Below are 14,339 nucleotides of genomic sequence, written 5' to 3' on the forward strand. Positions count from 1 at the left end.
TAAGTTCTAGTACACTATTGCTTTTTATGGGAACAGATTCTCCCCATGGGGGAGATTGACCATGATTGAAAGATATCAAAGAAAACAACAACCACTTGACTACTGAAATAACATCTGATCATATTCAGAATATTTAGATGCTCCCTACTTTTCTAAGTCTCAATAGAGACTTAAACATATTTAAATGCCATAGAGCATGTTGTCATAACACAATTCTTAGGGTTCCAGAAGGTTAGAGCACTTCAGAGAAGATTCCTGTAATACAAAAATAAACAAGAAAAACTCCCTAAACCTAGACTTTCTGGTAAATTTGCTTCAACCCCCTCAAAAAAAATTACAACATGTCATCTTGAGTCTCTCCTGTAAAACTGAAAAGTCAAACCCGACAGTGTAAATCTCCTTAAGGCAATTTATTTCAGATTAAAAAGATAACCCTGACTTATAGGCAGAATAGGGAATCTGTTTCAAATCCATCACAGTAGCACTATCAATAACCCAAGAAGACCAGTGATTGAGTAGATTTAATTAAGTTTACTAGTATGCACAAAAAAGGGGGTGGGGTGGGAGGAGGCAACCCTTTTTATCTATCATTCATTATTGGCTAAAGTATATTATAAAAATCTCTACAATGCGTTCAGTTGGACCTGAACTTTTTTTTTTCATTGATTTTGTTTTGCTTGCTGCAGAGAATGCCATTTGGGGAGCTTTGGGTCCCGAGAGCTTTTAATGGTACCCCACTTCCAGCACTATAAAACAGAGGCCTGCTGTTTTAATCACGCCTCTCTCACTCAATGTTGTTTGCGCCCTGGTACAACCCATCTGCCTTGAATCTAGTGCTCCGCTGGGGCTACGCACATCTGCCAGCCAGACTACCTTCGTACACAATTACTCAATCCACCGTAAGGCTCTTTAATAGGAAACAAGTGTGACAACGGCAAGCTTTCTTCCCCCCCACCCCCCTCTTAAAGCACAGAGTCAAATCGCTCTAATAGAGATGAAGCTTGATAGATCCGCCCAGGTGTAGGTGAAATGGTAGAGCCTCAGGGGTAATAGATGCTGCGCTCTTATGCTGAAGTTTAGCATTTTGTCCTGAAGGGTTGTCTAGCAGCAGCAAGATGGGTTGCTCATTGTACAGTTACAAAGTCAATAAGCTTCTCACGGCTTACATTTAGGACTAATTCAGAAAGCAACCTGGAGCCAGGTGAGAACGGCAGAGCTGTCCTTTTTCTTTTTCTTTTTTTTTTTTTCCCCTCCAGCGCATGGACAAAGCCCAGCACACAGTAAGTGGAAAATTCGTCTTTACTTATTTTACTTGGGAATTAATTAAGGGTGTTTACTTTGAGGTAACTCTCTAAAGGCTGCACAGAAATGAACCAGAATCCAGCCTGCGTTCATGACCCTGTGGAGTTCCCTGGCTTTCGTTTTGCAGTGCCCTGGCACTGCCACTCAGGCTTAAATAGTCGTACTGAGCGACTTCCTTATCCAGAGGAGCTCCCGCAACTAAAATGTGTTGCTAATAATAATGCTAATTCGAGCCTGCAGCCAATCATATTAACCACGATTTCTGGGGGAAATGCAGTTTATTGCTGTCAAAAATGATGATCGCAAGTGCTTTGCCACAGTTCTGGGAGGGGGGCAAACGACACTACCACCTTTGAAAACCAAGAGGGGGAAGCTCTTTTTCTTAAGCAGTTTCAGCTTAAATGGAATATATTGTTATATTTACAGCCTGTGCTGGAAAGCTAGGGTTTTTGTTTGTCTGATTATTTGTTTAACAAAACCATCCGTGATCTTCCCCATTTCAAAAGGAACCAGAGATCAGAATAACCCCCAAACAGTGAATTTATTGTATTACTGCAGCTCGGTTGATAATGAATTTTCAAAACAAAAAGAAGGTCACTTGTCTAATAGTAAAGAGAGAGAGAGAAAGAGATATTAAAACCAGATGTATGGAATCTCAACTTTGACTTTTGGTCTTTCATGCTTGGTTTAAAGCAGCCTTAAAATTGCATTTACTTTCCATTTACAACTTTGAATTCACTGTTAAACTATGTTTGAACTTAAAACTAAGATTTGATCTAAGCAAACACATATTCCTTGAGCCCCCTACCCCGATTTTTACTTGGCTATGGGGAATCTTTTTACTACCTCACCATATATCCTGAAGTGTGTTAACAAGCTAACGGCAGTGGACTTTCAGGTGGAATGTCAGCCAATGTGCAAGAATGTGTTTGCCATGAGATGTATGATGTTCTATGTAAGAAATAAACACAAGAAACATGTGCCCTGACCAAGGTCCCACCTCAGTCTCCCAAAGATGATTGCATTAAGAAAGAATGTAGTAAAAACTGTCAGCACATTTATGTCTATCTTTGGAGAAATGGTTGAGCTGATTCTTTTTTTTGGGATTTGTTTATCTGGAATGAGCAGTTACACCATAGCGTATTGTCCTCTCAAAAACCACATGCCTACAGAACAAGTGGAAAAGCATAATTACACGAGAATGTTGTTTAGAGTTTTCCTTTGTGATGCTTTACAACCAACTTTATATACATGTATATATATATACGCTATAAATGGACAGCATTTGTAATGGTGCAGTTATCTAAAGTTGTGATTCCAGACCCCTGAAGAATCCTTTTTGAGTATCCACAATCTATCTTGGATGGTGTTCCTATAATGGGAGCTGTAATTAATTACTATTTCTTAAGTCTTTTTTTGTGAGAAGTGGACCTGACATTGCTGATGGTAGGGTAGAAATACTATAAAACCTGTTCTTCACAAAAATGTCTTAAACTACAGTTGTTGGCATCAAATAGCGGTCAATGCCTACCCCCTACAGGGAGAGAATCTAATTTCACTATGTCTGTCCCAGTACATGAATACTTTGCAGTACAGTTCACACATATGAATGTTGTAATGATTTCTCTGGCTCCAACAAGTGCCCTTTAATGAAAAGGTCAGACTGTGATTAATAGGAAGTCAGTTTCAAAGGCTGGACCCTACTTTGGCACTCCACTTCCAAAAAAAAGAGCTATGGGGGTCTTCATTCCCTCAGGTTATTTTTTTAATTTCATTTTCAGTATTACACAAATGAGAGTAGTCAGGGGCTTCTTTTTATCCTGAGCTTGTGTTTACATGGTGCCAACACATCTGGTCAATTCAATCAGGCCCGTCAAAAAAAAATAGCATAATTAAGTGAAGAAATCAGTTGAACTTCTCTGTGGAGGGGGTGTAGGGATGACTGATTGGAACCTTCACTGCTACTCCAAGTAGCTGGATTCCTAAATTTGGCTTAGATTTCAGGTAATTAAATCAAACTTTAGATAAGGTAGCGAATTCACCATCTAAATTGTACTGTGCCAAGGAATAGGTCTATACAGAATACCCCAGTAGATTATAGGGGCAGTGAAAATTTTCACAATGCAGTCTGAGATTCACTGAAGAATATAGCAAATTAATTGAATGAAAGCAAAAATAAATCATAAAATTAGGTTCACAAACATAATTTTGTCCATTTAAACTAGATAAACTTTTTAAAATATTCAGTTTAGATGTCCCATAGGAAATATATCTATGATCATCATAGGAAAGTGGAAAGATCATTGACTTGGGAGTTAACAGACTTGCATTCAAGTCTAAGTTTTAGTTTGATTTTAGATGCTAACTCAAACAACAAGCAATGGTTAAGATCTTGCTATGTGCCAGACCCAGAATTAAGCACTGGACATACAAAGAAAGGCAAAAACATCCTTGCTCTCAAGGAGCATGGTCAAATGGAAAACCTGTGCATTCTTATTTATATGTGTGTATAAGTATACACATATAAATAAAAAAATACACACATATATAGGGTATATATATATATATATGTGTGTGTGTGTGTGTGTGTGTGTGTGTGTGTGTAGTGGTTGGTTGGTTGTTGTCCAACCAAAATGACATCACTATGCTAAAGTCAAGTTTCAGTGTGTCCTACTGTGACTGATCAGAGCAATACAAGCTCAAGCTCAGAATGTTCTACCACAAGTTGGGCATAAATAATCCATGTGAACATTTGGGATGGATTCTCTAAATTTGCACATCCTGCATTTGCTTTAAGCTGTTTCAATTCTGCTTTGCTCATAGAACACAGCACCTTCTCTGATGAGGGCACGCCAAGCTGAGCGATCCTCTGCCAGTGTTTCCCATGTCACACAATCAATTCCAAAGTTCTTGAGAGAGACTTTGAGAGTGTGTTTGTATTGCTTCTTCTGACCACCATGTGAACACTTGTCCTGTGTGCGCTCTCCATAAAAAGTTTTTTTGCCAAGCAATGCATTTTGCATTTGAACAACGTGGCCTGTCCACGAGTTGTGCTCTCTGCAGTACAGTTTGAATTCACATATATAAATAAGAATGTCCACACATATATAGTACATATAGTATATGTATATAGTTATGTATTCACACACATCTGAGTCCACAGGTTCCCATCCATGCTACACACACAGTGAAGATGGAAGGCAATCTCAGAGTGAGGAGAAGGAGGAAAGGGGGGAAGAAGAAAGAAGAGGGCAGGGAAAGGTCTCTTACAGAAGATGGAGTTTAGGTTGAATCTTAAAAGAAGCCAGGGAAGCTGAAAGGCAGAGACTAGGAGAGGAGGGAAGACATTCTAGGTATGGAGGGCATCCAATAGCAAAAGTAGACTAGGGGAGCTGGACAACAGAGTTTCATATAGAGGAATGAGAGGGAGTCATTGAAGTTTATTGAGTGAGGGTGTTGGGTTGGGTGACATGGTCAAACCTATAATTTAGGAAAATCATTTTGCTAAAAGAGCGGATGATAGACTGGATTAGGGAGACCAATGAAGAGGCTATTGCAGTGGTGAGAAATGATACAGGCTTTTATGGGGATGCTGTCTATGTGAGTGGAGAGAAAGGGCTCCATCTGAGAGTTGTTGTAAAGATAGAAACCACATTGACTATGTGGAGTGAGAGTAAGTGAAGAGTCCAGCATGCTACCCAAATTGTTAACCTATGAGCCGATGCTAGTGCCCTCAACAGTAACAGGAAGTTGTACATAGTGAGGACATGAGAGAAATGTGTTCTCTTTTAAACATTCTAAACTGAGGATCTGCCTACATAACACCAAATATCTAGATGAAAAGTTTAAAATCAATGCACTCATATGCAAAAGGTAGCATTTGAAGGAAATTGAAATGGCAGTAAAAGGGTTGGACCTAGGCAAAGTTTGCCATTCTTTGGCATTCTTCTGCTTTAATTGTGACCCTTTTCTCATTTTTTCTTCCTGCCCTCTTCCCCACGTCTCTGCTATGAGCTTTTCTTCAGTTCCTCATTCTTAATGCTGTTTGTGTTTTGAACTCTTCAATAGTGAATCAAATCCTATCTCCTAAAATACTGACTTATAATTAATTTTAAATTGCCAATGACTTGTGTGACCACTTAGCAAGACTATCTTAATTTGTTTTAAAGGAGCCACTCTTAAACATTGAAAATCCTTAAAGACCCCAAGAATGTTACTTAAACAGTGGGAATTATAGGCCGTGAAGTAGATGTTTCGGGACAGGGGTGGAAGGGGATGCCTATTTATAAGACTTGCCCAAGGCATTGTATATTTAGAACTGAGATGTGTGAATGTGGCAAGGGAAATACTTTGCTCCTTTTTCCTGCCCCCTCCACTTTTGGCAACTCAGAGTTCAAAGGAGCAGTCCTTTGGGAATTCTCCGAGTAGACCACATCAGGTGATTAGCTGGGCCACCACATATGACTGTACTTTCCTCAATAGGGGTGGCCAGCTTGCGGGCAACAGTTACTCTGTTTAAGGAATGTTCAATTAACACTCTCCACCCTGAAGAATCAAAGGAGTTAATGAATGAATATCTGCAAACTCTCAAGTTATTAACACTCATTCTATATAGTTATAAGCATCTAGATATTTAGACATATCTGAGGGATTGATTAGGGATTTCCCCTTTTCCATATGCAAGCCAATGACTCACATTTATATGCTGCCTTAAGATTACAAAGCATGTTTCCCGAACCAGTCCTGTGATTATCTGGTATTTATATTATCCCAACCTGAAGCTTACATGATTTATCCCATGTCTGAACATTTAGAACATATCAGGAAACCAGGTCTCCTGATTCCAAGGTTAGATACCTTTCCACCACACCACAACATCTCTGAATATTTATCACCATGTGGAAATGACCTTAGAGTCCAATTTTGGGGGAAGGAAAGATTTGATTTCAAAAGTAGAATTTTCAAGGATTCTGTGTTATCTATTTGCTTACCTTCCCCATCCCTATGCCACAAACTGATCTCCATCCACAAAGAGGAGATACTGAAAATTTAATTACTAAACATCAAAAGGGTAAAGAATGTCTGTTAGATTGTTAGCTACATAACAAAATGTTGATGTACTAGATATGAGCTATCTACCTCCATATTTTTTAATGGAATATTGAATTGCCCTTGAGTAAAACCATTCAAAATTTTCTACCTAAGTGACCCATCTGAAGTGAACTCGAGCAAATTACTGAATTTGCTTTTGAAGAGATTCTAGGTGGATCTAATTAAGTGAACTTGAGGAAATTACCTATTTTTTTTTTTAGGAGGCAGCATAATATAGTGGGAAGTGACCTATGAAATCAGAAGACCTGTGTCCAAGTCCAGTTCCTTTGGGAAAAGTCACTTAATCTCTCTAGGTCTAAATTTCCTTATATGCAAAATGAAAGGAAATAGCCTCTAATTTCCCTTGTAGCTCTCTATACTTCTATGATCATATTAACCAGATGTTCAGTTTGATGCTTTTAAAAATCTTTTGCTGATATGTCCAGGTAATGGGAAAATAGGTAATTGCCTACCTCCTCCATTCTGCTTTGTCTGAACTTGGGGACAGATATATTTAATGAAAGTTGGAAGGAGGTTTTTCTAAAAACCCTTAATTTAGGCAGTTCATAGGATGAAAGATGGAAGATTTAGAGATAGAAGAGTCCTGAGAAGTCAGCTAATTCAACTTCCTCATTTTACAACTGAGGAAACTAAGGCCCAGAGAGTCCTCTATAAAGCCTCCAAATCCTAACTCCTTGAAGGTCACATATTGATTTAGAAAACTACATATTAACATTAGCTATCTTCTAGTGTGTTTTTATTTTTATTATTATTATTGTTCCCCAATTACATTTCAGTCTGGATCAGGCCCCACTTGGGAGTATTGTAAGGCCTACAAGCCTCATGTTCAACACCTGTGAAATATCATGCCCACCATGCACAAGTAGTGAGTTGCAGGCATGAATTCAAACCTGGGTGTTTTTTAATGTAAATCCAATCTTCATTTCACTACATCTAGTGACCTGTTGCTGTAAAAAGGGAAATAAATATTAAAATGATATACAAATAGTAATAATGTATTGAATTTTAGTATTGGAAATTTAAACCTAGTATTCTAAATGACTCATTATAGCTGCCATTGACTTATAACTCTAAATGGCTTTATTATTGATGATTCAGTAGCTACACTAAGCATGAAGTTTCCAGGTCATCACCATTACTCCCATAGATCAACAGGTTAACTCCTTGGAGTTGATTTTGTCTCCCCAAGTCCTTCTGGAATTACACAGGAAAGGTCAATATTTATCCTTAGAGAGTAATGTTGGATGTATATTTTCCAGGAAAATATCTATCATTAATTAACTTTTTCCAACAAAAATAATAAATCTTTTTTGGCAGATTCACTTTTTTAGCTGCTTAAATATTTGGGAAAATATATTTTTTTCCTTATGGTTTTTTTCTAACTATTATTTCCTTTTATATTTTTATATAGTTTTTCTTTATTATTTCCTTTTGTATAGTTGTCCTTTACACCCAGAGAATAAAATATTGCAACTATATTTGGTTAACTGAGTAGCTGTGTGACCTCAATAAGTCATTTAAACTCTGATACTCAGTTACCTTCCTTGTACAAGTAGTTGAATTAGGTGAGTTCTGATGTCCCTTATAATTCTAAAATTCTTTAACTGCATTATCATTTATGAACATCCAGAAATCATAAAAATATCCTTGGCATTGTGGTATTTAAGCCCTCAGTTACTATAAAAATATGAGTCCTTATTATCATTATTGCATAAGTACAAATCAATCATAGGTAGACCCTTCAGTGTTAAGACATTAAGAGTCTCTCCTCACCAATTTCATGCAACATATGAAGTTAGGATATCTCTGTAGAGTTAGTAGAAGGAAAAATTAAATTAAAAAGATGTTCATTTGAGTCTTAATCCTCTTGCATGGGTGACCTTCCTCCTCCTCCCTTCCCCCTGTGTATTAGAAGTCTTTTCCTATGTATGGAATAAAAAGGAGGAGAGAGATACTATCTGCAAAGATGAGAGGGATACTATACTCAATTATCCTTCCCTTCTTTTTAATATTTCTATAAGTTTGGGCTTACCATCAATTTGAGATCTGGAAGCCCGGATTGAGGTTTTTGAAAGGATTCAATGGAGTGGGCAGCAAGGAAAGAGATTGAGCGAAGAGTTATCTGGAGCCATTGCCATGGGGCTACAGGAGGTGGAAGAAAACGTTATGGGTGTAGGGTCACAGGGCCAAGAACAGTTATATAATGCAGTGCTGTCAGACTCAAATAAAAACGGGGGTCACTAAAACCTGTATCCCTACAGGTTGACTTTGAAAACCACATATTAACATTATTTATGTTCTGTAGGGATTTTATTTATTAGTATTAGTATTCCTGTTTTCCAGTTATATTTAACCTGGATCAACCCCTGCAGGACTCATATTGCCTTAGAAAACCACATTAGCATTATCTACGTTCTACAATGTTTTTATTTATTGTTGTTGTTGTTGTTATTTTCCAGTTACGTTTTAATCTGAATGAGGCTCCACTTGGAAGTATTGTGAGGTCTGTGGGCCTTGTATTTGACACCTGTGGTACAAAGGTCAAACTTTGCCACCAGGACCTACATACAGCACTGCACTTCATATGACTTACAATCCCTGTGTACATCCCATGAGTCTTGGCTTAAATCTGGAATCCTCATCTCTGCCTCTGAAATCATATCCGTCATGCAAACTCCAAGTCAAATGTAACCTTCCTAAGCCAGCAAATTATTATCCTTCATCATCGAAGTGTAAATAGGATGTTGATTCATAAGTTGGCTAGTTTCTTTTCCGTGCGCATATGTGGTTTGAGTTTAGACATGACATATATAATGGAATATATAATATCTTCTGCATGTGATTGATTCTACAAAGAAATGTGCATAATCTTAGCATATTTTTTGGAAATCAGAGAAGTATGAAATGTTGGATATTAATTTTAGTGTTTAGACCTTTAAGTATAATTGATTGCATCAAAAATTGAGAATTTTCAATTTAAGGAAGAAGAAAAGTAGAAAAGTTGTAAAAATGCACTGCTCTTAATTTTATATACTCTCCTATCTTAACTTGCTCTAAAAAAATAGGTATATCATACAAATGTGAAAGAAAATGTTCATGAGTAACTATGAGCTATTATTATTGAAGAGAGAGCAATGGAAAACATTCTCTATGGTGAATCATTTATTGATTGTCTACTTGTATCAATATTGGTACTGTATCAGTAGGTAGATATGGGAGATCCTATTCTCTAAAGAGCTTAGATGAAATAAGGTAATGGACAACTAGACTTGATATGATAAAAGATGACACTGTACTAAAAAAGAGAATAAAATAAGAGCAAAGGAGAGCTTGAGGCAAACTACAATGTGAAATATGGACACTTAATCTGTCAAACATTTATTGTTATTTACCTGAAGGTAAATAACAGGTTTGACTGGCTTTTTCACTAAGTTGTTTTTCTTGAGGTTATTATTTTCCTGCTGTATTTGTTGAGTCATTTCAGTTGTTTCCAACTCTTCATGGCCCCATTTGGGGTTTTCGTGGCAGAGATACTGGAGTGGTTTGCCATTTCCTTCTTCAGCTCATTTTGCATATGAGGAAACTGAGCAAAACAGAATTAAGTAACTTGCCCGGGGTCACGTAGTGTCTGAGGCCAGATTTGAACTTGGGAAAATGAGTCTTCCTGACTTTAAGCCCAGCACTCTATCTACTGTACCACCCAGGGGCCCTGCCTTGGTTACTACATACAAAGAGTCATAGTGAAATAGGAGGGCAGATAGATAATTCCATTAACAGAACCTCCATTCTCCTTCCTTCTCTCTCCTCAATTATGTTTATTTCAGTTAAAAGATATTAGTTCTGAATTATTTGCTTAATTTGATCAGTTCAGTCATTGGGAAGGTAATTGATTTATTTCTATTCTAGACTTATTTGGGAATTCGAATGGCCAGAAATATGCCATTTAGAAACTATTTGTCTGTGATGAGTCTTTGGTTTGGGAGATTAGAAAGTCACATAAGCTCCATCAAAAAGAAACAAAGTGAAAGGATCTTTAAACCTTTCCAAGTACTAGCTGATCATTTAAATAGGATGCTGCTGGGAGTACTATTGTGGTCTTCAGTAAAACAAGTTCTGTCCTGCTGATTTTAAGGTTAAAGAAGACATTCATGAATACTTGCAAAGGAGAAAAAAAACATTAAAAGATGAATCCGATATCATTACTAAGAACTTTACTTAGAATGGCCCTTCTATGGGCCAGGATATTCTGAAATCTGTAAGAACAACCAGCAATAGAAAGTGAAGAGGGATTTTAAAATATTCCCCTCTTTGCAATAAATGAAAAAAATAATTCAAATGATTAATCAATTAATCAGTTACTCAAAAAGCATTCAATAGACACCTAATTTGCAAACACTGTTTTAGGAAATAAATAGATTTTGAAAATATAGATGGTCCCTTTAAATTAAACTTTAATTTTCATGTATTAAAGAATGAGAGATACATATAAAAATGCAAATCAAAATATTAAAATTGAAATATATGTGTATATATGCACATATACCCATGTTTATACATATATACACACATACTCATGTTTATACATATATATATATATCTAGAGAGAGAGAGAGAGAGAGAGAGAGAGAGAGAGAGAGAGAGAGAGATTGTGTATGTACACATTCTTACTGGAATTTACAAGTAAAAACTATACAGAAGACAAACAAGTATAGAATCTCTCTTATTCTCTCATTTTGTTGAGCTATATTAAAACTAACATGTCTGTTTCCATAACCACTTTTTGGTAATGGAGAAAGCATCCACAGAATTAGTACTAACTGCCCAAACATCTCATAACTTATCAGTTTTGGGGAAAAAAATGTATTTCTTAAAACTCTAAATGGTTGATAGCACAAATGATTACATTCAATCTGAAAGTCTTTGAAACATCAGAACAGAAAATATACATTATACATATGTCAGATGAGTTATACCTAAGAAATAATATTAATATTCTCACCATATTTCTCTTTGAGAAAATGAAAGAAATGTGCATGGTGCAAAATAATAACATGTCATTGGAAAGACTTTCAATCTTGGTTTTCATAGAATAGAAATGCTATAGGTGGTTCCACCATGTGGAGGAATGATTTATTGTATTTTTTTAACCTCATCGCTGGACCATACATTTCAGGGTGTAACCATTCATTTTAGTGTTATAGTGATATGAAAAATAGCTTGTTGACAGCAGGATTTTTTTAAGGTACTTATGATTCTTTAGTAGTGCTTATGTAGTTAATTCACATGCAATCAGTTTATTGAAGGATAAGGTTTTGATTTTATATGCAGAATTATATATGCCTTCACCAATCATAAAAAAAAAAAGCCAAGCCCCAAATCACTTAAGTAAATGCTTGCTAGAAGGCACTGTGTTGTCTCTGGGGACACAAAGATAAATACAACACGGATCTTACAGATACTGAAGCAGAGGTATGCACAAAGAGAGACCCAAGCAAAGTGCTGTGAGAAATTTGAGAGGAATGAGTTTTCACAGAGGAGGTGCCACCTGAATTAAGCCTTGACCAAAAGGATGAGGGAGGGACAGGGATCAATCCTAAGCATGAGAGACAATGTGAAAGAGTCGTGAGTTTGGAGATAGGGCAGGCTGAAAATGAAAATTAAAGAGTAGTTCATTTCAGTTGCAACATGGAGTATTTAAATCCATGTTCTATGAGGCAAGCCTGGAGTTAAAGGTTGAATTTATCTTTTGGGGTCTCTGAATGCTGGGGTGAGGTTATAGCTTTTTTTGTAGACAATGGGGAGCAATTGAAGGTTTTTTAATCATAGAAGTGATGTTGTCAGACTTTGCATTTGGAGTAGGTATTTGTGTGAAAGGAGTATTAAAGAAGAAATATGTCAATGGCAGAGAAAACAATCAGGAAATTATTCAAACAATCTCAGTGGGAGATGATAATGACTGTACCAACAAGGTGGCAGTAGGAATAGAGAAAAATATATAATTGAGAACTATTTTAGAATGATTGATGACTACTAATGCCCTCCCCTTCCCTTTTTCCCTTCCCCTCTCCTTCTCCTCCTCACCCTTCTTCCTTTTCCCTCTGTCATACCTTCTCTTGTTCTCCCCCTCTCCTCTTCTCCCTTTGTCCTTCCTTTTCCTTCTTCCTCCCCTCTCCCCATCCCTTATCCTCTCTCTCTCTCTTTAAAATAGGCTTTTTTTAATGTAATTTTGTGTTTTACATCAGCACTCTCTCCCTACTACAGGTATCCCATTCTCACTCCCAGAAAGTCACCCCATATAACAGATTTGTTATATACATTAATATATATATATGTGTTAAATATAACATTTTAAAAGAAAAATAAAAAGAAGAAAAATAATCTGTATAACTGATAAACAGTGAAAAAGCATGAAAATATGTATCATGTGCAACACTTGTGGAATTCCAACCTCTCCAAACAGTGAGTTAGGAGCCTTCTCTCACATCTCTTCTTCTGACCTGTGCTTGCTCTTTGTGATTCTTTTTTTTTTGCCTTTTGGAGGGGGAAGAATAGGACAATTGGGGTTGAGTGACTTGCCCAAGGTCACGCGGCTAGTAAGTGTTAAGTGTCTGAGGTCGGATTTGAACTCAGGTCCTCCTGACTCCAGGGCCAGTGCTCTATTCACTGTACCACCTAGCCACCAGAATATTTGAGGAGTGTGGGAAAGCCGGGCGGGGGGGGGGGGAGGGGAGGGGGGGAAGTTGTTTGTTTCTTTGTTTTTTGCAGGGAGGGAAGATCTTTGTGATTCTGCAACATTCTCTTTTTATAGGTGTGTGGTTATTCTTTCCATTTACATTGTTGTTGTCATTGTATATCTTCTCTTGAGTCTGCTTGTCTCACTCTGCATCCATTCATGTAGATGTTTCCATGCTTCTCTGTACTCGTCACATTTGTTATTTCTAACACCACAGTAGCATTTGGTTACATTTATGTGCCACAATTAATTTACCCATTTCCTAACCGATGGGCATTTAATTTGTTGTCCAATTTTTCACCATCATAAAAAGTGCTACTATAAATATTTTGGTATATGTAGAGACTACTTTTCATCTATCTTCTAGATATGGAATCTTTGGGTCAGAGGTAATGGAGCTGATTCACAGCTACTCCAAAATTGTATTAATCAGCTTATCTTCCCACAACCTCTCCAATATTGATTCTTAACGCGTTTTGTCCATTTTATCAATTTTTAGTGTTTGAGGTGAAACTATAGCATTATTTTGATTTGCATATCTCTTGTTAGAGATTTGCAGTGGTTTAGTTTCTTGATCTGCCTTTATATAGTTGTAAGGCTTGTTCTGAGTTCCTTATACTAGCCTACTCAGCTAACACTCTCTCTCTCTCTCTCTCTCTCTCTCTCTCTCTTTCTCTCTTTCTTATTCTCTCTCTCATTTCAACTATCTGCATGGTTTCTCAGCTTCTCTTTCTATGGAGAGAGAACATGGGAGACAAAACGAGGCTCTCTCAATCTCAAGACACTTAGGGTTCCCTACCACATAATCTGAAGAGTGATGTGATCAAAGGTATAATTAGGAATATTGCTGTAGCAGCAGTGTGAAGGATGGAATAGAGAGAAGAGACCTGAGGCTTGGCCGGGGGAGCAGGGGTGGGGGGGTGGGGGGAGGGAGAGGGGAAGAGTTAGAAGCCTCTTCTAATAGTTTAAAAGAGAAGTAAATAAAATTTTTAAAAAAAAAAAGTTAGCAAATGTAAAAAAAAAAAAAAAGAGGGCATAGATGTGAGTAACATTTGCAGTAGAAGTGACCCAATTTGCCAATCCATTAGGTGTGAGGGTTGAATGAAAGAGTAAATCCAAGCAAAGATCACTCTAAGATACTGAGCCTTTGTGACAGGGAAGATGGCAGTACATCTAACAGAAATAAAGAAGT

General features: G+C 37.1%; 1 protein-coding gene across 13 annotated transcripts in view; it reads left to right on the forward strand.

Annotated features, from left to right (window-relative positions):
* Positions 1-928: 928 nt before the first annotated feature.
* The window catches only part of LOC138175870 (semaphorin-3A), a 666,319-nt gene continuing 652,908 nt past the window's right edge, over positions 929-14,339 (forward strand). For 8 of the 13 annotated variants that reach the window (XM_069106486.1, XM_069106490.1, XM_069106487.1 and 5 more), the window contains exon 1: positions 929-1,280. The gene's annotated coding sequence lies outside the window, so the exon portion shown is untranslated. The remainder of the gene's footprint in view (positions 1,281-14,339) is intronic. The other 5 variants (XM_069106491.1, XM_069106494.1, XM_069106500.1 and 2 more) reach the window with 1 other exon arrangement.

This window comes from Petaurus breviceps, unplaced genomic scaffold, assembly GCF_028583685.1.
Source record: "Petaurus breviceps papuanus isolate PSGF00001 unplaced genomic scaffold, PetGlider_PUasm1.0 79, whole genome shotgun sequence".
In the NCBI taxonomy this organism is placed as follows: domain Eukaryota; kingdom Metazoa; phylum Chordata; class Mammalia; order Diprotodontia; family Petauridae; genus Petaurus; species Petaurus breviceps.